The following is a 24015-nucleotide window of genomic DNA, read 5'->3' as shown; positions in this document are numbered from 1 at the left end:
TTGAGAAACTCTGTTTGTGACACAGTGCATTTCACCACAGACACTTGGACGAGTAGGCATGGACAGGGGCGTTACATGTCGCTGACTGGGCACTGGGTAACTATGGTGACAGCAGGACAAGGGGCTGCTCTCCAAGTCTTGCCGTCCCCACGAGTTGTGCGTAAATCCTCTTTATGTCAAAGTTCCTCCACTGCTTCTGCCTCCTCAACCTCCTCTCGGTCTTCCACCTGCACCCAAAGCCTGTCTGGTCATGCCACAAGCTTTCTAACTGCGCAGAAGGGATCCTGCACACCTTCTTACTATGCTGGCAGTAGGGCTCAACGTCATCAGGCGGTTTTTACTTTGAAATGTCTGGGAAATGTGAGTCACACAGCTGAGGAGTTGTGGTCAGCTCTGGAGAACCAATTTCATGAATGGTTGTCTCCACTGGACCTGAAACCAGGGAAGGCCGTGTGCGACAATGCTGCAAACCTGGGTGCGGCCCTTCGCCGGGGCAATGTCACACACGTGCCTTGTATGGCTCACGTGTTGAACCTGGTTGTCCAGCAATTTTTAGCCCACTATCCTAGACTAGATGGCCTTCTGCAGAGGGCACGGTCGCTGTGTGCTCACTTCCGCCTTTCGCATCCCGCAGCTCAGCGACTTACATCTCTACAGAAGTCGTTGGGCCTGCCACTTCACCGGCTAAAATGCGATGTGCCTACCCGGTGGAATTCAACTCTGCACATGTTGCAGCGACTGTGGCAGCACCGACAAGCCCTGGTGCAATACGTTCTGACGTATAGCCTGGGCCAATGAGATCCAGAGGTGGGGCAAATCACACTGGAGGAGTGGTCTCAGATCAGGGACCTATGCACCCTTCTGCACAGTTTTGAAATGGCGACGAAGATGTTTAGTGCTGACGATGCCATTATCAGCATGACTATTCCGGTGATTTACATGCTGGAGCACATGTTAAACAGAATTCGGAGTCAGGTGGTGGCACAAGAGGAGGTGGAGGAAGTAGAGGAGGAGGAGTTGTATGCGGAAGGGCTAACATCTGCAAGGTCCAGACGGTCGGCAGCACCAAGGCGGCAGGCATGTGAGGGTGGGGGAGATGGTTTTACCAGGGCGCATGGTAGCAGCCAAACTAGTGAGGAAGGTGCAGGAGCCCAGGAAGAAGTGGAGGACGAACTGATGGAAGACTCATCAGATGAGGGAGACCTTGATCACATTTCTGTTGTGCGAGGTTGGGGGGAGAGGACAGAGAAAGGAAGCATGATTGTTACCTCGCCACCAACACAACAGGGACTTGGTGCTCCTGGATGCGCAACACACATGAGTGCCTTCTTGCTGCACTACCTGCAACATGACCCTCGAATTGTGACAATTAGAAATAATCCTGACTACTGGGTTGCCACACTGTTAGATCCCCGGTACAAAAGTAAATTTGCAGAAATTATTCCTGCCATAGAAAGGGATGCACGCATGCAGGAGTATCAGCAGAGACTGTTGCAGAATCTTACATGTGCTTTTCCACAAAACACCAGTGGTGCACGTAGACCCTTGCTCTTTTTGGGCTTCCAATCTGGATAAATGGCCGGAGCTAGCCACTTACGCCTTGGAGATCTTGTCATGCCCCGCAGCCAGCGTTCTGTCTGAACGTGTGTTCAGCGCTGCTGGTGGTGTGCTGACAGAAAAGCGCACGCGGCTCTCCACTGATAATGTAGACAGACTCACGTTCATAAAGATGAACAAATCATGGATCCGAAACGACTTTTCTACCCCTGTGTCATCCTGGGGAGAGTAAAAGCTTGATGAATGGTTAAAATCACCCTACCAACCATTTTAAGCTTTCAAATTACTAATCATGTTTATCTGTATCTTGGCTGGAAAATAATTTGGGCTTTGTAGCTTTGTAGCAGTGTGCAGCACTGATCCTATTAGGCCATCTATACTAAGCTCCACCAGATTTAAAATTAATAATAATTTTTAGCTGCATCTAGCCCGGAAAATGATTTTGGGGCTCCGAGATGCGCAAGACACATAAGTGCCTTCTTGCTGCACTACCTGCAACATGACCCTCATATTGTCAGAATTCGAAGTAATCATGACTACTGGGTTGCCACACTCTTAGATCCCCCAAACTTTTCGATCAACCTTTTCATTTTAATAAAGACCAAAAAAATGGTCATTTTTGAAATTATAAGCATTAGCAGGTTATTAGAAACTGAAATCAAACAGTTTTCAACTCAAAACTTTATTCTAGGTGATGTTACATTTTCACACAGGACCCCTTGTTCGAAAGGAGCTTCTGAACTCTCTCGTCCATTGAATTTGTCAGGTTTTGGATGGTTTCTGCTTCAATTGTTTTGCATGAGGACAGAATACCCTCCCAGAGCTGTTGCTTAGATGTGAAATGCCTCCCACCATCATAGACACTCCATTTGATGATGCTCCAGAGGTTCTGAATGGGGTAGAGGTCAGGGGAGCATGGGGGTCACACCATAAGTTTGTCCCCTTTTATGCCCATATCAGCCAGAGATGCAGATGTTTTATGTGCAGCATGAGATGGTGCATTATCATGCAAAAAAATGATCTTGCTGTGAAATACACGGTTCTTCTTCTTGAACCATGGCAGGAAGTGCTGTTTGAGAAAATCCACATACATTATGGAGTTCATCTTTAGCGCCTTCAGGGATCCTAAAGGGGCCGACAATCTCTCTCCCCATGATTCCAGCCCAAAACATTACTCCACCTCCTCCTTGTTGGCGCTGTAGCCGTGTTTGCGTGGGGTGTCCATCAACCAGCCATCCTCCACTCCATCCATCTGGACCATCGAGCGCTGCACGGCACTCATCCGTGAACAAAACAGTTTTGAAATCAGTCTTCATGTAATGTTTGGCCCACTGGAGCCGTTTCTGCTTGTGTGAAGTGGATAGAGGAGGTCGACAGGATGGCGTATGGACAGCTGCAAACCTCTGAAGGACCCTGCATCTTGTTGTTCGGGGGACGTTGAAGGCACCAGCAGCTTCAAAAACTTGTCTGCTGCTATGACAAGGCTTTGTTGCCGCTGCTCTTTTAACCTGACGTAATTGCCTGTAGGAAAGAGTCCTCAATTTGCTCTTATCAGCACGCACACGTGTGTACTGTGAATCAACTACATACTTCTTGATTGCCAAGACACTTCATCTTGATCATCGCACAATGTTGATTGTAGTCATGCCTTGACCTAAACACTCCACAATTTGTTGCTTCTCAGCAGCCGACACATCCTTTTTCTTTCCCATTTTGGCAGAAAATGTAGGCTGCTTAATAATGTGAGACAGACTTCTTAAGTAGTCTTGCCTTTCATTGGACACACCTGCCAAACTAATTAGCACAGGTGTCTGCAATTGCTTACAGTGATATAAAGAGCCCTGACACACATCACCATCAATGAGTTTAACTGACAAACAAACAAATTCTTCCCTTATCACTCCTAAACACTTTTTGCATAATAATTTGGAACACAGTGTACATGTGCTTTTCCACAAAACACCAGTGGTTCACGTAGTGAATCTTAAAGTTCTAACTTGCCAACCGTGGTCTGTATGGAGTTGTTCAATAAAGGGCCCAAAATTAAGATAACATAGATGGGAGAGGTCTCTATGAATAGGAATTCCTAAGTATTTGATACCCTGTGAGGGCCAGGCAAAGAGAAAGTTGGACTGGATGGAATCCTATATGGATTTGGGGAGGGAGACATCGAGGGCCTCAGACTTCGCTGCATTGATTTTAAAATTTGACCATGTAACAAAGTGATCTATTTCAGCCATAACAGCATGGATGGATATATGTGATTGAGTGATATATACTAGGACATCATCAGCAAATAGAGAGCACTTGTACTCGGTGCCTCCCACCTCAATCCACCTAATATTGGGGTTATGGCGAATTGATGAGAGCAGGTGCTCCGTCACTAGGATGTATAAGAGAGGAGACAGAGGACATCCCTGCCTTGTCCCATTGGTGATTGTGAAAGGTGATGAAAATGTTCTGATGCACCCCCTGGGCCTTGGGACACCCGGAGCCGGACCCTTTTTGGTGGATGCTGGTGGTTGTAGTCTTCGTGGCGGCGACCCGGTTCCGTGGCTCAGGGTGGTCAAACCAGTGGCGGAACTATTTATGTGGTTTTGATGTTTAAATGTCCGACTACGCCACCCATGGATTGCGGTCAGAGTGAACCGCCGCTGCAGAGCAGACCGCTGAGGCTGGTGTTGTGGGTGCAGCAGAGCGTAGCATAACTCCTTACGGGAGGAGTATAGCCTCGGGCAGTGTATGCGGAGGATGGGGGTGATGGTGCAGGGCAGCAGCAGTAACGACACGGAATCAGTAATGCAGTCCAGGGCCTTTACTCACAGTTCTTATTATCCAGACCACGTCTGCAGGTAACGGCTGCCCACGTCATACTGTGCTCACCAGGTGAGGGGCTCAGACAACTCCCAGATAACTTTGGAGCGCTTCACAGGACCCCCTTTGTGTGTCCTTTGTCTGGCCTTTCTTACCAACCCTTCTGTCCGGCTGCCTCGGGCCTCCTCTTGGTAAACTTGGCGCCAGTTTCCCTGACCCTATGTGGTGCCTTCCTAGCGGGTGTAGCGAGGGGCTGCGCCACATAAAATGTCACAGCCTCCGGTTTCTAGCTGAGGGTCGTTTCTTGCCTCCACTAGTTTCGGGGACCGGTCTCCCCCTTTGGCCTGACTCCTCCATGCAGGTGGATTCGGGCGTGCGGTGGCGACTCGCCCGTCCGCACCCCTGGGATCCCTTCATTCCTCGTTCCTGGAGCCTTCTCCGCTCCTCTTCCTTCCTTCTCCCTCTTCCTGGCCTGGGCCTCTGTTACTAGGCCCGCCTCCGGAGCAGAGCTCATGCAGAGCCCCTGCTCCCTGCCACTTCTGCTCAGACTTCTCTGCACTGAACTAAGATGGTGCCCACCTTTTATACTCCCTTCTCAATGCACCCAGGAACTGCTTCCTCCCTGCTCCTGCACTACAGGGTTACCCTTCCTCAGTGTTCCCTCCCCCCACTCCAGCCAGTGACAGGGACTGTCGTGCCCATCTCAGAGGCATATTGGTCGCCCTGCCCCACGGCAATGTGGTGTAATGCATGCAGGTGTCGGGTCCTGATCCACACTCCATCCTTACCTGAGAGTGAGATATCACACCTCTGGGTGAGGTGCAATACCTCTGTAGCAACCGAGCCCTCAGGGTGCTACAGTTCCATTTATCTTCAGCCTAGGTGACGCATTGTGATACAGGGCCGTGATTTTGGCTATAAAAGGGTCCCCTAGACCCCTACCCCAAGCTTTTTAAGAGAATCATATATGGCGTGCCAGGAGACTCTATGGAATGCTTTCTCAGCATCCAACGAGAGTATCTAATTACAAATTTTTAACTGCATCTAGCCCAGGAAATACTTTGTGCCTAGTAGCAGTGTCTGCTAGTCAGCGGATTATCCCGGCTGTTAAGCAAGCTAAACCACCTGTAGTTTGGACACTTAATTTTTTCAAAGGAAATGCTTCGGGACCACGGGATACTCAGTGAAGAGCATCAGGAGGCACCCCAAGGCATAGGGGCTGGGACTGGCAGTAGGATGCCTTGCGGTGGACAGCCGAGCTCGATCCTTATAAAAGCTTTTTAACTGCATCAGCTTTAGTGGACGCTACTGGAGCTGGAATTACGCGGCTGCTGGCATGAGACTTGCCCTCCAATAGATCCTTGTAAATGGATTTAAAGTGTATTCATTCAAATTAGAGAGACAATTTAAATTAAAAAGCTTAGAGCTGCCTCCACCACAGGGGGGCTCGCTTGACCCACCAGCGGACAGGCACCAGTATTGGGAGAGGGGGGCTGGCCGTCAGGGTTCACCGCGGCTCTGGCACAAACCCGGCGACACGGAGGTGGCACGGGCAGGAGCGGACTGAACGTGTCGGCTTCTCACTTTTTGGATTTTAGAAGGGCATGACATGCCTATATCTGTGTCTCCCCCTCCTTTTACTCCTCCACCTCTTTTCTTTTCGCATGACTATATGTACTTGTCACTTTTCCATGTGTTAGTTGTGTCTTCTGAGCAGTTTGTCAGCTTTTGGACACCTTTGAAGGTGTTTTCTATGTGTTTCTATGTGTTTTTGTTTGCCTGCCATTGGTTTTAACGGTGTTCGAAGGTGTTCGACGAACAGTTCGACGAACAGTTCGGCGAACACACGGGTGTTCGACGAACCGAACCGAATTCGAACACTACGGGTGTGGCTCAACACTAGTTGCAGCTTCAAACGGGGGTCCCCGGTTTTCCCACTAGGTCGCAAGTCTTTTCTAACAAAGTCAATTAAAGCTTTCTGTGCCTTCCTCACACTAGCCATCCCCAGTCTCATCTGCTGCACCAACCAGGACCCAAGATTGTACTATACGTCAGCAGTGGAAGTAACGGATCGGCTCTTTTGTGCCTCTCAATCACCGCAGTGTATGTCCACTTACAGATTGGAGTCCCCTGCACTCGATGTTTGACCTGATCAGATGATTGTCTGTATGGCCAGGACAGATGAGGGCTGAGCCTTGGGTCTTCGAAGGTGTAGTCTGGTTCACGGATCTTGACCGGTGCAGGGCTAGGCCTCAGGTCTTGTCAGGTGTAGTCTGTCTCGCGAGTCATAACTGTTGTCGACTGGGTCCTGTTCACTGGCATGTGACATCCTGGGCCTGTACTAGTGACTTGGCCGTGGCATCCCTCTCAACACACGTCCTGCTAGTCTCACTTATTGACGCCAAAATGTTTCCTGCCTTGTTACTTCTGTCTTTTATATTGGGGATCTGCGTCACAGATGTCACCTGACCCGGTGCCCCCTTTGAACCCGTCCTTCCCGCAACACAGCCTTTTTCTTCTGGCTCCACAAGGTTTTGTTTGAGCAGTAGGTGTCAGTCTCGGATCACAAATGGTGCACAACGCTGAGGACTCTCATCTTCCATTGTACAGTCACTTACAATAGTATGACTTTGGAGCATGGGAGGAAACTGGAGAACCTGGAGGAAATCCACGCAAACACGGGGAGACCATACAAATTCCTTGCAGATGTTGTCCTTGGTGGGATTTGAACCAACAACGCAATACTGCAAGGCAAAAAGGCTAACAACTGAGCCAACATGTTGACCATTTTCTAAACAATGATTACTATTGTAACTGGCTTATAATGATAGAATTAAATACTTTTTTAGCTTAACATGCAACATAGTCATCTGCCATCCATAACAATTAGGTTCCCCGGTTGTGTCCCATCCACACATTCCGATTGATCAGTTAAAATTTAATAGATTCCACTAATTCCCATGGAAATGAACAAAGTGATTCTCTATAGCACAAAATGAATCTGATTTTAAATGCTTCAATACACCCAAATAAACTTGCAAAATGCTTTCTTAAGAAGTTAGTCAATATGGAAATTTAATTTAATTTAAACGAGCAAGCCACGGTATTTAAAGGGGTTTTCTCAATTTTGATGTTTAAAGTACATGCATTGAATCTCCCATAAATATTTAAAGGTGTAGGTGTTCCAACTCAAACTATCATGATAATGGAAGTTCCCTGGCTAGATCTTCTGTAGCAGCAGACAGAGTAGAGAGACAGACATTTTTATCCATGTCTTTTGTCAACTTTCCATAGCGCTTATTGAAGAGCCAAAGTCCCTTTATTTTTCAGTCAATGGCTATTGGAAAGAAGGTCAAGGGATTTTTTGTTTTGTAGGTGAGTGTCCCACAGATACAAGTCAATTAGGCCTTAGGTTGGTTGCCTATGTTGGGAAAACAAAACTTAGACCAAGGGAATTGATTTGTCTAAGACCCAACAACATTGTCAAGTAGACCAGCAGAAACTGAAGTCTTCTTCTGACTAGTGTAAAAAAAGGAACATTCAATTTGCAAATCGAATTTCCCTGTTAACTTCATGAGATTTGCCAAATTTTAATCTTGGATGATTTATTCATCTCTAAATTTTCCATATCCCAAAGAGGATTTTTTTTTTAATTTTCAGTGTCCTTATTATTCACAGCTCCTTGTGCTGCACATCACCATTGGTTGCTGCACAACTAAATGCCCATAGAGACCTTCCAACGTGTGCATCCATTCTTTTGGATCCAACCATGGGTTCCCTAATGTTTGGCAAAGCATCATCAAGGCTCATCAAGAGAATGCCAAGAGTGTGCAAAGCAGTCATCAAAGCAAAAGGTGGCTACTTTGAAGAACCTAGAATATAAGACATATTTTCAGTTGTTTCACACATTTTTGTTAAGTATATAATTCCACATGTGTTATTTCATAGTTTTGATGCCTTCAGTGTGAATGTACAATTTTCATAGTCAGGAAAATACAGAAAAATCTTTAAATGAGTAGGTGTGTCCAAACTTTTGGTCTGTACTGTATATATATATATATATATATATATATATATATATATATATATAAATATATATACAACTGAACTAACAGTTCTTCTAAGGACTAATCCAGCTGCATATATTCAATGGTGATAGCAGGAGTTAGGCAGGCAGTGTATGTGGCAGACTGCAGTGCATATAGTGCAAGAGGATCCATTGAACATTCCTGCTGCTGCTGTTCTTACAGATATTTGTAGACATAGCAACAGATATCAGTGGCCAGGGAAAACATTTTTTTGATCTTAACCCTGGTTATTTGCTTAAAAAGCAATCCAGAGTACACCATTTTTCTGCTCCATTTACTTGTCCTCACTGCAGAATAAAGCCAGATCTTTTCCATATTTCAGCGATAAAAATCCAGAAATTTAAACTGAACGTGGAAAATATTGGTCTCTTTTTTCATTCTGTTGCAGTGTGTCGGTCAAGTTATTCACACTAGGTGTCTGTGAAGGATAGTATTAGCAAATTACAGGCCTGCTTTTTAAAATTGTGGTTCTCTGTCAGACGTATCACATATAACTGCTTTCCAAAATCAGCCATTTCTTGTGAACGTGGAAAATATTGTCCTCCATTAAAAATGGGCAAGGTGCGTGGCAAGGGACGGAAAAGTGGACGTGATGCTGATGGTGCATGCAGAGGCCGAGGACGTGGCCATGGGCTAGCTGACATTGTGCCACAACAAACACCAACATCTTGTCGCTCGACCTTCCTGTCCCAATTAATAGGGGACCACAGTACACCACTATTGAACACAGAGCAGTGTGAAAAGGTTATTGGTTGGATAGCAGATAATGCTTCCAGTCACTTAGCCACCACCACCACCCTGTCTTCACACGGTCAAGTCTCAGTAGCTGTGAGTCTGGACCGCATATTCCTCACCCTGAACCTCCTTCTTCCCATCATGCCGAGTGCCCAGAGACAACTGATCCCATACTTGGACACTCCGAAGAGCTGTTCACTTTTCCATTTATAGATTCAGGTATCTCACCCGGTCCACTTGAAGTGGTGCAAGAGGAGATGGCTGTTAGGCCGGTACGCAGGAGAAGGGCTTTCTCGCGGCGTCCGGCCAAGCCCTTCCCTGCTGGTCAGTAATTGTCAGCATTTAGGTTCCTTTCTAGGGATTCTAAGTGTGGTTTTTGCGTTTCTGCTCATGTGCCGCTAAGCCACGCCCCTTGTGGTCATGTGCCACTAAGCCACACCCCTTGTGATATTGTGCCGCTAAGCCACGCCCCTTGTGGTCTTGTACCGCTAAGCCATGCCCCCTGCTCTCTGGTACAGCGTAGTTGGTTGTCCTGGGGGGCTAGGGCTGTCTCTAGTGTATTTAAGGGCTCCGCCCAGGGGCCTAGTCTATCTCTTTCTAACCTGGGGTGAGGTCTCTGGCAGTAAATGCAGTGTGTGAGAGTCGTTGTCAAGGGTTCCTGCTGAAAGCTCCCTAGTCATCCTAGCCATCAATTAGGGCTAGGGGAATGCTGTGAGCAGCACGCTCTACCGTGTCGGTTCACCTGTCGGTGTCCACACCACGGAGGCGTCCTTGCTACCGATCCAGTATTCCAGGGTCCACCATTGTATGTGTGGTCACGCTGCCGCTTTTACACCCTTGTGTTGGGTGCTGCAGAGATACTCCTCCTCTTTAGGAACTTAGGTTCCAGGACTTTCCTGGCCTGCAGCTATCTGCAGCTCTATATGCCGCCATCTAGTGCTCTGGCGTTTCATGCTGCCAAATCCTTCCTGCTCTACACAGCGGTGTCTTGCAGTGCAGAAGTTTATTAGTTTAGTTTCTGGAGTGTTGTTAACTCCCAGCATTGTACCTTGTTTAGTTACTACTTGTGTGTGCACTTATCACACTAGTTCATTTCTTTCTCTGTGCTTAGCTGAACATTCCTCTGGGACTCAGCTGCTGCAGCTCCTCTGCAGTCCAATGGACCCCGACGTGTCCTTTAAGTTTTATTTTATTAAAGGACACGCCAGCGTAGCAATCGCATGTAGCGTTGCCCAATTATTTGAGCAGCCATAGTCACACAAAGGCGACGGTGGGAAAGTGTCACAAGAGGTGGACGATGTGGAGACACAATTGCCAGAAAGTCAGGAGGAGGACTAGGGTGAGGAAGTGGAAGACGAGGTAGTGGATGATATAGTAACTGACCCAACCTGGCTCAGTAGCCATGAGTCCGGACCGCATATTCCTTACCCTAATCCTCCTTCTTCCCACCATGCCGAGTGACCGGAGACAACTGATCCCACACTTGGAAACTCAGAAGAGCTGTTCACTTTTCGATTTGTAGATTCTAGCCTCTCGCCCGGCCAGCTTCAAGTGAGTCAAGAGGAGAACGTGTTTAGCGATGCCCAAATACAGGAGCAGCCACGGACACACGAAGGTAACGGTGGGAAAGTGCAATTACTGTCGCAAGAGGTGGATGATGATGATGATGAGACCCAATTGCCAGAAAGTCAGGAGGAGGACCAGGGTGCGGAAGTGGAAAACGAGGTGGTGGATGATATAGTAACTGACTAAACCTGGCATGGGGACAAACAGAGTGAGGACAGCAGTACACAGGGGGAGAGAGGCATTCTACCACAAAAGGCAGGAAGAATCAATGTGGTGGCCGCAGACAGAAGGCGGGAAAGTGTTCCTCATAACAACAACACAACGGAAGTTGCCAGTTCAACTGTTAGGTCTTCCTGAGTCTGGTTATTGTTTAAAGACCCTGCAGATAACCCAAAAAGGTCATTTGCACCACTTGCGAGGCCAGCCTCAGCAGGGGTAGCAAAACTAGCAGCCTGACCACCATCAGCATGATCAGGCGCATGGCAGCAAAGCACCAAACATTGTGGGACGATCCCCAGGGTCCAGCAACAGCAATTACGGGTGACACCACTGCTTGTTCCGCTCTTGTGCACGCACTCCAATACCCTGTCCATGACGCATGCCAAGATGCTTCCCGCCCTGCACCTGTTGTTGCACACTCTCAACTAGCACCACCAGCAAGTACGTCTACGTCCTTGTCCCAGCGCAGCGTTCAGTTTTCCCTACCCCAGTCCTTGGAACGCAAGTGCAAATAAGCAGCCAACGCCCCACAGGCCACACTACTAAATTCACACATTTCACGAATGCTTGTGCTCAAAATGTTGCCTTTTAGGCTCGTGGAGACCGAAGCTTTCCGCAACCTTATGGTGGCGGCCGTCCCTCGGTACTTGGTCCCCAGCCGCCACCATTTCTCCCAGTGTGCCATCCCCGCATTACACGAGCATGTGTCCCACAATATTAGACGTGCCCTCAACAACGCAGTTACTGGGAAAGTCCACCTAACCACGGACACATGGACAAGTGCTTGTGGTCAGGGACGGTACATCTCGCTGACGGTACACTGGGTTAATATAGTGGAAGCCGGGACTCAGTCAGACCTTGGGACAGAACACATCCTCCCAATGCCGAGAATTGCGGGCCCTGGGTTAATCAGGGTTGCCCCTACTTTCTACAGCTCCTGCACCTCCTCCTCCTCTTCAGCCTCCATCTCCGAAATGGCCACATCAGTCGCAAGCTGAAAGCTCTGCAGCACTGCCTCGGCCATGCAGCAAAAGGCTGTGCTGAAGCTGATATGCTTAGGTGACAAACCGCACAAGGCTGAAGAGTTGTGGACAGCTCTGAAACAGAAGGCAGATCTGTAACTGACACCGCTGAACCTACAGCCAGCCATGTGTGACAATGGCAGGAACTTGGTGGCGGCTCTGCTCACACACATACCATGCCTGGCCCATGTGCTTAACCTCGTGGTTCAGTGGTTTCTCAAAACCTACCCTGATCTGTCGGATCTGCTCTTCAAAGTACGCTGCCTGTGTGCCCATTTTAGAAAGTCAGCTACAGCTCCCGCCGCCCTTGCCGTGCTTCAGCAGCATTTGCAGCTTCCAGCTGACTGACTGATCTGCGATGTCCCTACGTGTTGGAACTCTACATTGCAGATGTTGGGATGGATTGGTAAGCAGAAGAGAGCAGTTGTTGACTACCAGCATCAACAAGACCGTCGGTATTCAGGTCAGACTACACACATAAGACCTCAGGAGTGGACATAGATGTCAGACATATGTACCATTCTCCAAAACTTTGAGGACTCCATCAAGATGGTGAGCGGTGATGACACCATAATTAGCATCACCATCCTGCTTCTCTGTCTTCGTGGATTGGGTGACAATGAAGAAGAGGAGGAGGAGGAAGAACAGGAGCTATTTTCCTGTACTACAGATTGTACTACCTGCACAACTGTCATACCGTCAGTTCAGCGTGGATGGCATGAGGATAGGGAGGAGGAGGAAGAGGAGGAGGAGGAGAGCATGGTCAGTCGTCCTCTTGGTTAGGACATGGAATTTCTTGCCTGTTAGCAGTCTGGCACACATGGCTAAGTTTATGCTATGCTGCCTTTCCCATGAGTCTCGCGTTTTACATATTTTGGGTGACAGTCATTATTGGTTGGTGACACTTCTAGACCCACACTACAAGGAGAACTTTCTGTCTCTTATTCCCTTGCAGGACAGGCTTAATAAAGTGGCGCAGTACGAGAAGGCCCTTGTTGCAGAAATATTTTAAAAATTCCCATCTGAAAACGCTGGCGGCAAAGGTCACAGTTCGTTGGATAACCAAGGAGTACAGGTGAGAGAGACACAAATCGTACCAAGCTGGATACGTGGCATGAACTGGCTGTCTACGCCTTGGAGGTCCTGGCCTCCTCTGCCGCTAGCGTTTTGTTAGAGCGGGTTTTTAGTGCCGCCGTTGGAATTATAACCGATAGGCGCATCCGTCTGTCAACTGAAAATGCTGACAGGCTGACTCTTATAAAAATGAACAAGGGCTGGATTGGGCCAGACTTCTCAACACCACCGCATGATAGCAGCATAACATAAACTAAAATAGAGTGTCTTTTTTGGGGAGGAATAACTCTATTCCCATGCAGCCCTGCCTTCACACCAAGACATTGGTATATGCTTCCTGATTTTGTCAATTTGCTCTTGTTCTCCTCCTTCTCCGCATACTCATCCTCCACCTCCATATCACCACCATATGTACCATATCAACATATCTACGTCTCTTGCAAGGGGCATTGGAGTTCGTCAAAATTTTTGGCAGCCGTTGCTTCACAGCATAGGCAAACAATGTGGGAGACACACTTCCTAATAATGGAAGCATTTTTTGCAGGAGGCCCTCTGACCTCTACGTCTCTTGCAAGGGCCATTGGAGTTCCTACAAATTTTTGGCAGCCATTGTTTCACTGCATAGGCAAACAGTATGGGAGACACACTTCCGAATAATGGGAGCAATTTTTGCAGGAGGCCCTCCGACCTCTGTGTCTCTTGCAAGGGGCATTGGAGTTCCTCCAAATTTTTGGCAGCCATTGTTTCACTGCATAGGCAAACAGTGTGGGAGACACACTTCCTAATAATGGGAGCATTTTTTGCAGGAGGCCCTTCGACCTCTACGTGTCTTGCAAGGGGCATTGGAGTTCCTCCAAATTTTTGGCAGCCATTGCTTCACTGCATAGGCAAACAGTATGGGAGACACACTTCCTAATAATTGGAGAATTTCTTGCAGCAGGTCCTCCGACCTCTGTGTCTCTTGCAAGGGGCATTGGAGTTCCTCCAAAGTTTTGGCAGCCGTTGCTTTACTGCATAGGCAAACAGTATGGGAGACACACTTCCGAATGAAGGGAGCAATTTTTGCAGGAGGCCCTCCGACCTCTGTGTCTCTTGCAAGGGGCATTGGAGTTCCTCCAAAGTTTTGGCAGCAGTTGCTTCACTGCATAGGCAAACAGTATGGGAGACACACTTCCTAATAATTGGAGAATTTCTTGCAGGAGGCCCTCCGACCTCTGTGTCTCTTGCAAGGGGCATTGCAGTTCCTCCAAATTTTTGGCTGCAGTTGCTTCACTGCATAGGCAAACAGTGTGGGAGACACACTTCCTAATAATGGGAGCATTTTTTGCAGGAAGCCCTCCAACCTCTACGTCTATTGCAAGGGGCATTGGAGTCCCTCCAAATTTTTTGCAGCCGTTGAATGTCACTGCATACATAATAACAGTATAGGAGACTCATTCGTTAATAATGGGAACAACAAAACATAGCCAACTTCTGGCCCTTTAAGAATAGTAAGGGTCGCCTGATGACCCTATAAAAATAGTCTTTGTGACTATCAGAGTCCCTCCATAATAAATTAAACAGGATGTGTCTGATGATGTGTCACACACCACATGGTCAGATAAGGTAGTAAAATGTTAAAAAGACATTTCCCGGTGAATCTTGGTTGAAAGCAATGCAAAAATGCAAAAACGCATCAAAAACGCTACGTGTGAACATCGCCCAAGGTGTGGAGGAGCATTTTTGTTTTTGGTTATTTATTTTGCCTTATATACAAGTCATTACCCTGGAAAGGATGTTCTTTAACATATTTCCCAGGAAAATCCATTTTGGTTTCGCTTTTGTATGTTTTATTGTGAGTCCGTAAAAGTGGCGTAATACCTCTGCCAACATTGTTTATGCAGTGACCTGGGAGTCAGAAATGCTTCCAGGGGTCTTCCCCATGCTGTTCCCATGGCATTTGAGCACTGTTTTCATTGATTTGGGCAATTTTTAGGCCCTCTGCAGACCGCCAGGGGGGAGCCGCGGGAAAAATGCTCGAGTTTCCCATAGACTTACATTCGGCTCATTACTTGGTCCGAGCATTCGAGCATTCCAATTTGCTTGACTCATACAACGAGTACCCGAGCATTTTAGTGCTCGCTCATCACTATTCCAGATATAGATTGGTATAGTTTCAGACTGGATTACCGTGGACCCACCAGTAACATCGACTCTGGAGACTCACTATACAGCTACATGTCAATATTAGATTTCCTAAATTTGTTCATATATGAACATGTGGGTCTTACTCATGTACATTGGCCCACCCGGGGATTTACCTGTTCTCCTGTGGGCCAGTCCAAGCTTTGATTGGTACAAACCCTGACAGAAAAAAACATAGGATCCCTGTCTTGCCAACACCATATTGATTATGACTTAGAAAATTCACATTTCTGGTACATCCATGTCAAAGTCCTGCTTTGGAAAAAAAGAAATATCTGAAATATATATATATATGAAAGAAAGAAAAAAAAAATGTATATATATATATATATATATATATATATATATATATATATATATATATTTATATCCCAGACAATACAATTTTTGTCTTGAATATATACAAAAATTGTCTACTTTTCCTGCACTGGACTTATCTGCAAAGTAAAAAGCAAGAAAAAAGCTGAAAAGGAGCGCTTCTGAGGGGCGAGGAGGGGAAGAAAAACCAACAAAACACACTAAATAAATATCTATCTTGAATGTAGAAACTTTGTTACAGCTCAATCAGCCTGCTGATACCAGGTTCGCGCGTATTGTAAGACAGCTGAAACAAACAAACAAAAAAGGAGCGCCAGCCAAGGAGCCCCGGTAAGTCAACACAGGAAGTAGGGGAGTTGAAGGATTGAAGCTCCACTTACTTTGTAGGGGGGAGAAAGATTCCTTTTCCCCTTCTTCCAGGTCAGCCTCTCCTCCTTGCACACTGAACAATACAGTGGAAGTTAAACCATATACTGGAATGATTGCCAATCCAGCCAGATACTTGCAGAATTAATTTAATAGATAAAAATATTCAATAACAAATAAAAAAACTCATCGGCTGGCACTCCTTTTATTTTTTTTAGAGATCTGCAAAGTAGGCTTTTTACACAATTGGGTTCTATATTAAAATACTATTTTGTGTCGAATTGATCTCAGTATTTCATTAAATTGACCATGCGCCATCTTTCTTCTGAAGTTGGTATTGTAAAGCTACAGTTTTCTAACATCTCCTTTATTTTATATGTAAATGACATTTGCAGAAAAATCATTAAGTTAAAGTGATAGCGCATCTTTAAAATGTAAGTTGAGAGTAAGCATGATCATAGACAGCAATTACAGCAGAGATTGCATTCCTATTAGGCAAAATGTGCTATTGAACCACTAGACACTGGTTATGAAGTCGCTAGTGCAGTTTATAAAATGAATCTGAGTGCTGTACATTATGCCAATGTAATCATAATCTTCATACGATGATTACAAGAACTAATTTTATTCAATTGGGAAATGCCTGATTGATAAGTGCCGAGGACGCTATGAAGGAATGGAGACAACAGAAGATTTGACACATTCGCAAGCTGTTCAGTTCTCCAGTTATCGGAAAGCACTCGAGGAAAATTGTATTTTTATTTATTCAGATGCAGTGTAGGCATTTCAAAATTAGTATTGTATAGCAGATCTGAACCGATTTGGTAGCAAAAATAACTGATTTTAAAGGAAGTGTGACACTACAAAAGAGCCTATTATTTAAACAAGGTTTTTATGTTGAATGCATTTTTATGCAGTATTATTATTATTATTATGATTTATATTACTACTATGTATAGAAAATAAAAAAATAAATACTTGCAATTTTCACACTGGTGTCTAGGCCTAATATGACTTCTATTTCCTGTTGGGCACATGGACATTAGCAGCAATAGACTGATTTGTGTGGAAGCCTTCTGAGCTTCAAATCTGAGTATCCTCCAATCTGGACAAAGGCCATTGTGAATGGAGGGGGAGGAGGTGAGGTGTGACATCACCTATCGTGAATGGTGGATCCTGTGTTATCTACTGTATATAGAGGTGTTATCAGTCATTGTACTGGAGGAGGAGGTGAGCTGTGACATCACCTATTGTGAATGGTGGATCCTGTGTTATCTACTGTATATAGAGGTGTTATCAGTCATTCTACAGGAGGAGGAGGAGGTGAGCTGTGACATCACCTATTGTGATTGATGGATCCTGTGTTATCTACTGTATATAGAGGTGTTATCAGTCATTGTACAGGAAGAGGAGGTGAGCTGTGACATCGCCTATTGTGAATGGTGGATCCTGTGTTATCTACTGTATGTAGAGGTGTTATCAGTCATTGCACAGGAGGAGGAGGAGGTGAGCTGTGACATCACCTATTGTGAATAGTGGATCCTGTGTTATCTACTGTATGTAGAGGTGTTATCAGTCATTATACAGGAGGAGGAGGTGAGCTGTAACATCACCTATTGTGATTGATGAATCCTATGTTATCTACTGTATATAGAGGTGTTATCAGTCATTGTACAGGAGGAGGAGGTGACCTGTGACATCACCTATTGCAAATGGTGGATCCTGTATTATCTACTGTATATAGAGGTGTTTTCTGTCATTGTACAGGAGGAGGAGGAGGTGAGCTGTGACATCATCTATTGTGAATGATGGATCCTGTGTTATCTACTGTATGTAGAGGTGTTATTAGTCATTGTACAGGAGGAGGAGGTGAGTTGTGACTTCATCTGTTGTGCATGGTGGATCCTGTGTTATCTACTGTATATATAGGTGTTATCAGTCATTGTACAGTAGGGGGAGGAGGTGAGCTGTGACATCATCTATTGTGAATGGTGGATCCTGTTATTGTTAGAACTCTCCTGTTAGTTTTTTTCTATCTTGCTGGTCACATGACCTTGTTTGCCTATTTAATCCTGCTCCGCCCTACTGGCCTTGCTGGACTTCATTGTAATTTCTACTCTTAAGTTAGCCTGGTGCTTAGTTTCTTTTCTCAGTCTGTTTAGCTTGGTCTTCGGACCTTTATGTTCTATGTTGTGTGTTTGTCTTTTACTGCTACAATTTCTGCTAGGAGGTGCCCAACTTTATCCCAGTCCCTAGTTCTTGTAGGGATCCCTCACTTGCATCTATAGGTCTTCGTACAGACTAGCTGAGGACTTTAGCGGGTCTGATCGCAGGATCAGGTTCCCCATTACATCGTAGGGATCTAGCTTAGTTCTATTGTAGGGACAGATCTACTTTCTTTCCTTAGTGCTTGTAGCAGATCATAACAGTAAGTCCAGCCCAAAAATATCTCAAAGGAAAGACTTCCAGTTTCCATCATGGTGTCGGTTCAGGATTTGGCTCAACGCCTGCAGGGACTCTCTCTGGAGGTGGCCGAGCTCCAACAACACGTGAGTAGCTGTTCTGGAGCACATTTTGTGGAGCCAAAGGTACGCTTGCCTGATTTATTCTTTGGTGAAAAACAGGAATTTTTTTCCTTTAAAAATGCTTGTTTATTGTATTCTCATTTGAGACCCAGATCCTCTGGTGATGAATCACAGCGCATAGGGTTCATAATGTCACTTTTGCGCAAAGAACCTCAGGGATGGGCCTTTTCTCTCCAACCTAGTGATCCATGCTTTAGATCAGTGGATAGTTTTTATTCTGCTTTGGGTTTGTTGTATGATGATCCTGATCGTGTCTCATCAGCTGAGACTGAATTAAGACATTTGAGGCAGGGATCCGGTAATGTGGAAAAATATTGTTCTCACTTCCGTCGGTGGTCTGCCCAGGTGGGGTGGAACGATTCAGCTTTGAAAAGTTTGTTTCTTGCGGGGCTAGGTGAAAGGGTTAAGGATTTGCTGATTGCTTATCCCACACCTGGAAACTTGCAGGAGGCTATGCAATTAGCTATACGGGTGGACAGGAGACTGCGTGCAAGGGTTAATGAAAGTAAATCCTCTGCCATGTCAGCTCCGAGTCTTGAGAGGGTCTGTACTGACATTGGAGAGCGAATGGAGATTGGTGCGATGGCTCCCCGCTCTCAGGAAAAAGACCGCAGATCTTCTGAAGGTTTGTGCTTTTATTGCGGAAAATCTGATCATTTTATTAAGAACTGTGTACTTCGTATGAACAAAGAAAAAAAAAGGTCAGTTACGCCCGTATTGCCTGTTTAAATTCTAAAGGGGTATTTCTTTCTGCTACTACCACTGCTCAGGAAGAATTAATTGAATTTCGGATATTTGTGGATTGTGGTTCTACTCTGAATTGATCTCCGGGGGGCATACAATTTGTTGCGCATGAAGGAGGGTGATGAATGTAAGACTGCTTTTAACACTCCTGTGGGTCATTTTGAGAACCTGGTTATGCCTTTTGGTCTTACCAATGCTCCAGCATTTTTTCAGAATCTTATTAATGACATCCTTAGACCTTTGATCGGCAAAAATGTGGTTGTGTATTTGGATGACATTTTGATTTATTCGCCTGATCTGGAGTCTCATTGGCGGAGCGTACGTGAGGTATTACAGTTATTAATTGACAATTCGCTTTTTGCTAAGCTGGAGAAATGTGAGTTTGCTGTACAGAGAATTAGTTTTTTGGGCTACATTATCTCCAGCGAAGGCTTTGAGATGGACCCTGTGAAGGTTCAGGCGGTTCAGGAATGGCCTAGGCCTATTGGTTTGAAATCGATACAGAGGTTTTTGGGTTTCGCCAATTATTACAGAAAATTCATTAAAGATTTTTCTATTATGGTCAAACCACTGACCGATCTCACCAGGAAAGGTGCTAATGCTGTCCAGTGGACTACTGAGGCCATTGAAGCTTTTGTGTTTCTAAAGGAAAGGTTCAGCTCTGCTCCTATCCTTATGCAGCCTGATGTGACTAAGCCGTTTTTGGTTGAGGTTGATGCTTCTTCGGTGGGGGTCGGTGCGGTGTTGTCTCAGGAAATCAAGGATGGAGTACATCCCTGTGCTTTTTTTTCAAAAAATTTTTCTGAGACTGAATTTAATTACGATATTGGTAATCGGGAATTGCTGGCTATTAAACTCGCATTTGAACACTGGCGTCAACTCTTGGAAGGTGCTGAATTTCCCATTCAGGTTTTCACTGATCATAAAAATCTGATCTATCTTGATGCTGCCAAGCGCTTGAATGCCCGTCAGGCTAGGTGGGCACTTTTTTTCTCGCGGTTTAATTTTTCCGTTACTTACATCCCGGTACCAAGAATGTTAAAGCTGATGCTTTGTCTCGCAGCTTTTCTCCCATGGTCGGTGCTGAGGAGGAGGGGAGCATTTTACAAGAAGGTGTTGTGATTGCTGCATTGGACTCCTTTTTGGAAGATGAGATTCTTAAAGCACAGGAGAATGCCCATCTAACACTCCCCATGGGAGGTTGCTTGTGCCTAGGACCTTTAGGAGAGATTTGTTTGTTGAGTGTCATGAGTCTCGGTTGGCAGGTCATCCAGGAATTTCTGAGACCAAGAGACTTGTGGGTCGCAGTTTTTGGTGGCCTGGATGGCAGAACGAAGTCATTAAGTGGGTGCGTCAATGTACGGTGTGTGCTAGATCTAAGTCTTCACATACTCCTGCAGCGGGGTTTCTTTGCCCTCTGGAGGTTCCTAGTGCACCTTGGACACATCTGGCTATGGACTTTATTACTGACCTTCCCCCCTCTGAGGGTTTCACAGTCATCTGGGTGGTCGTGGACCGTTTTAGCAAGATGTGTCACTTGGTTCCTTTCATCAAACTGCCCTGCGCTAAGACACTCGCTAAGGCCTTTGTCAAGGAAATTGTCAGACTACATGGTGTTCCTACTGACATTGTTTCGGATAGAGGACCTCAGTTCGTGGCTCGTTTTTGGCGTGCTTTTTGTGACAGGTTGGGAGTTCATTTGTCCTTTTCATCCGGATATCATCCTGAGTCTAATGGCCAGACAGAAAGGAAGAATCAAGATGTTGAGCAGTTCTTGCGTTGTTTTGTGGCAGACAATCAGGAGGGGTGGTCTGAGTTTCTGCCACTTGCTGAGTTTGCTCTTAACAACCATACATCCTCTTCTGCTGGTTGTTCACCTTTTTTTTGTTGTTCTGGGAGACATCCGTCTTTTGGGTCATTCTCCAAATTGGTATCGGCTGTGCCTGAGGAGGAGAGTTTTTCCGGTGACTTGGAGAGAGTTTGGACAGATGTGCGTGGTTATCTTCAGGAGGCTAGCAAAAAATCTAAGAGGTACTTTGATAGGAAACGGCAAGAGGTTTTGTTTGCTATTGGTGACATGGTTTGGTTGTCCTCTAAGAATCTGCGGTTGAGGATTCCTTCTAAAAAATTGGGTCCCAAGTTTGTAGGGCCCTTTAAGGTGCTTCAGGTAGTTAACCAATCTGCTGTTAGGTTGGAGGTTCCTACCTCCTGGAAGATTAATCCGGTGTTTCATGTTTCTCTGTTGAAAAGAGCTTGTGTGTCGGATGGAGACGTCTCTGCCACTGTTCCTCCGGTGGTGGAGGACGGGGATTACGAAATTTCCCGCATCCTAAATTCTAGACGGTATAGAGGGAGTTTGCAGTATCTCGTCGCTTGGAAAGGTTTCGGACCCGAGGATAACTCATGGGTGAGGGCGGATGATGTTTCTGCTTCCAGACTTGTCAGAGCATTTCACAAGAGGTTTCCTGATAAGCCTGGGCCTAGGGGATCCGGAGGATCCTCATAGAAGAGGGGGTACTGTTAGAACTCTCCTGTTAGGTTTTTTCTATCTTGCTGGTCACATGACCTTGTTTGCCTATTTAATCCTACTCCGCCCTCCTGGCCTTGCTGGACTTCATTGTAATTTCTACTCTTAAGTTAGCCTGGTGCTTAGATTCCTTTCTCAGTCTGTTTAGCTTGGTCTTCGAACCTTTATGTTCTATGTTGTGTGTTTGTCTTTTACTGCTACAATTTCTGCTAGGAGGTGCCCAACTTTATCCCAGTCCCTAGTTCTTGTAGGGATCCCTCCCTTGCATCTATAGGTCTTGGTACAGACTAGCCGAGGACTTTAGCGGGTCTGATCGCAGGATCAGGTTCCCCGTTACATCGTAGGGATCTAGCTTAGTTCTATTGTAGGGACAGATCTCCTTTCTTTCCTTAGTGCTTGTAGCAGATCATAACAGTTATCTACTGTATATAGAGGTGTTATCAGTCATTGTACAGGAGGAGGAGGTGAGCTGTGACATCACATATTATGAATGGTGGATCCTGTGTTATCTACTGTATATAGAGGTGTTATCAGTCATTGTACAGGAGGAGGAGGAGGTGAGCTGTTACATCACCTACTGTGAATTTGCAGATCCTATGTTCAAAGGCTGCTGGCCACCAATTGGACTTATTTTGAGGGAAACACGGTAGGTCATTTTTTATGGTCTACAAAAAACTCTTTAGTGGAAATTAGTGGGATATCATAGATCTTATGTGATTTTGAAATCTCAGTGTTTGGGGTCAAAATAAAAAATAAGAAACTATTCCATATATGCAGCATACTTTTCCAATTCCAGGTTGGTCCTGCGCTGCCATTGTCGTGTGGCCCTGCCTTTTCTTGCCAGTGCCATTTGTCCCTTCCCGCTGTTCTTCCTTTTCTTTGGAACATAACATCTGTTGTTCCTGCTCGCCGCAGCATCGAACAGCATAACTGCAGAGGACCCCAAAAATCAGAGTAGATTGGATATAGTAAGTATATTGTTATTTTGACCTCCAGAATAGAATCATTTATTTTCCTAAGGTCAATTTTTATTTTCTTTCATTTTCTATTTAATTAATTTTGAAAGATCTGGTAGAAAAAAAAAATTTAATTGAAGATCTTTTTTTTTGTGAAGAAAATCACAAAAGTTTTATTTATTTCATTTTCTCCTTTCTTTACAGGAGCTTCTCCGAGCAGTAGGAATTTCAATTAAAAACCGCAGGAGAGGGAAAGAATATGTCAATGAAACCACAGACTTGTAAGTACTGCATACTAGTTTGCAAACAAACACAGCGAGAACCACTGAAAGAAACACACTATTACTGTAAATTTAAACTGAATGTGTTCCAGTGAAGGTGACTGTCCTAGTGAGATGTTTTATGGGTTTTTAGAATTCTTGCTACATTGTTGTCCGTACAGAACTCGCTACTTACTGACAAAAAGCCTCTTCTATTTATGAAACTTTAATCAAGTCTCGGAAAACAAGGTCTTAACTCAGTTTTATTTTACTGTTGGAGAGAACAAAAGCAAATGTCACCAATGAGGACAGAAAAGAACAATGACACCATTCCATTGACAGTCACTAATTCCTAATAGGTTAAAGGGAAACTTTAATGAGAAAATAACCTGATGCTTAATTTAGGTTTTGTGTTTAATCTCTTTTTTTTTATTATTTTTAACAATTTTCAGAATTGTATTTTTCGTATCTCAATGCCTATCAAAAAATAAAATAATAAATTAAAATTAAGCAATACTCACACTGGCCACTGGGGCATTTGAGACTTTAACTTCCTGTTTCCTGTTTCAGGAAATTCACAAGTACATTAGAAACAATGAGCGGACTCTGTGTTATGATATTGGTGGAGCACGGCTGGAATCCAATGGCCAGAGGAGCATAAGCAGGGCAAAGCAAAAGGTAGTTAAAGTTGTTGGAAGCAGCACTTGGAATACTAGGAATAATGCGAGGAAGAGTGGGAACAGTCTGGGTAAGAATATTCTCTGGAACTGGAGATTGGAACTAGACTAAAGTCAGTGAGTGAGAGTTCCATGTGGCTTTAATTTGACCCAAATAGGAAACCAGATGGCTTCCCACTGGTTCAACATCAGCCATTTTACTAAAGGGTGATTGCAGAAACACAATAACAGCCTCCAGTGGTGAGAAGTGGAAATGCAGCAAAATTTTCAAAGTAAATAATAGCAGCCACTAGTGGTCAATACACAAAAGGGCAACACTCTGA

The 24015-nt window shown here is 45.2% G+C and overlaps 1 long non-coding RNA gene across 1 annotated transcript in view; it reads left to right on the top strand.

The window, feature by feature from the left end:
* The window catches only part of LOC141174655 (uncharacterized), a 33345-nt gene extending 9652 nt beyond the window's left edge, over positions 1-23693 (top strand). Inside the window, exons 2-3 of the long non-coding RNA XR_012252934.1 lie at positions 22960-23036; positions 23586-23693. This is a non-coding gene — a long non-coding RNA (uncharacterized lncRNA). The remainder of the gene's footprint in view (positions 1-22959; positions 23037-23585) is intronic.
* The last annotated feature ends 322 nt before the right edge of the window (positions 23694-24015 follow it).

Source organism: Phyllobates terribilis, unplaced genomic scaffold (assembly GCF_046119375.1).
Source record: "Phyllobates terribilis strain yellow unplaced genomic scaffold, ASM4611937v1 Scaffold_13__5_contigs__length_258822181, whole genome shotgun sequence".
NCBI classification, from domain to species: Eukaryota; Metazoa; Chordata; class Amphibia; order Anura; family Dendrobatidae; genus Phyllobates; species Phyllobates terribilis.
This window is presented reverse-complemented; position numbering and strand designations above follow the sequence as displayed.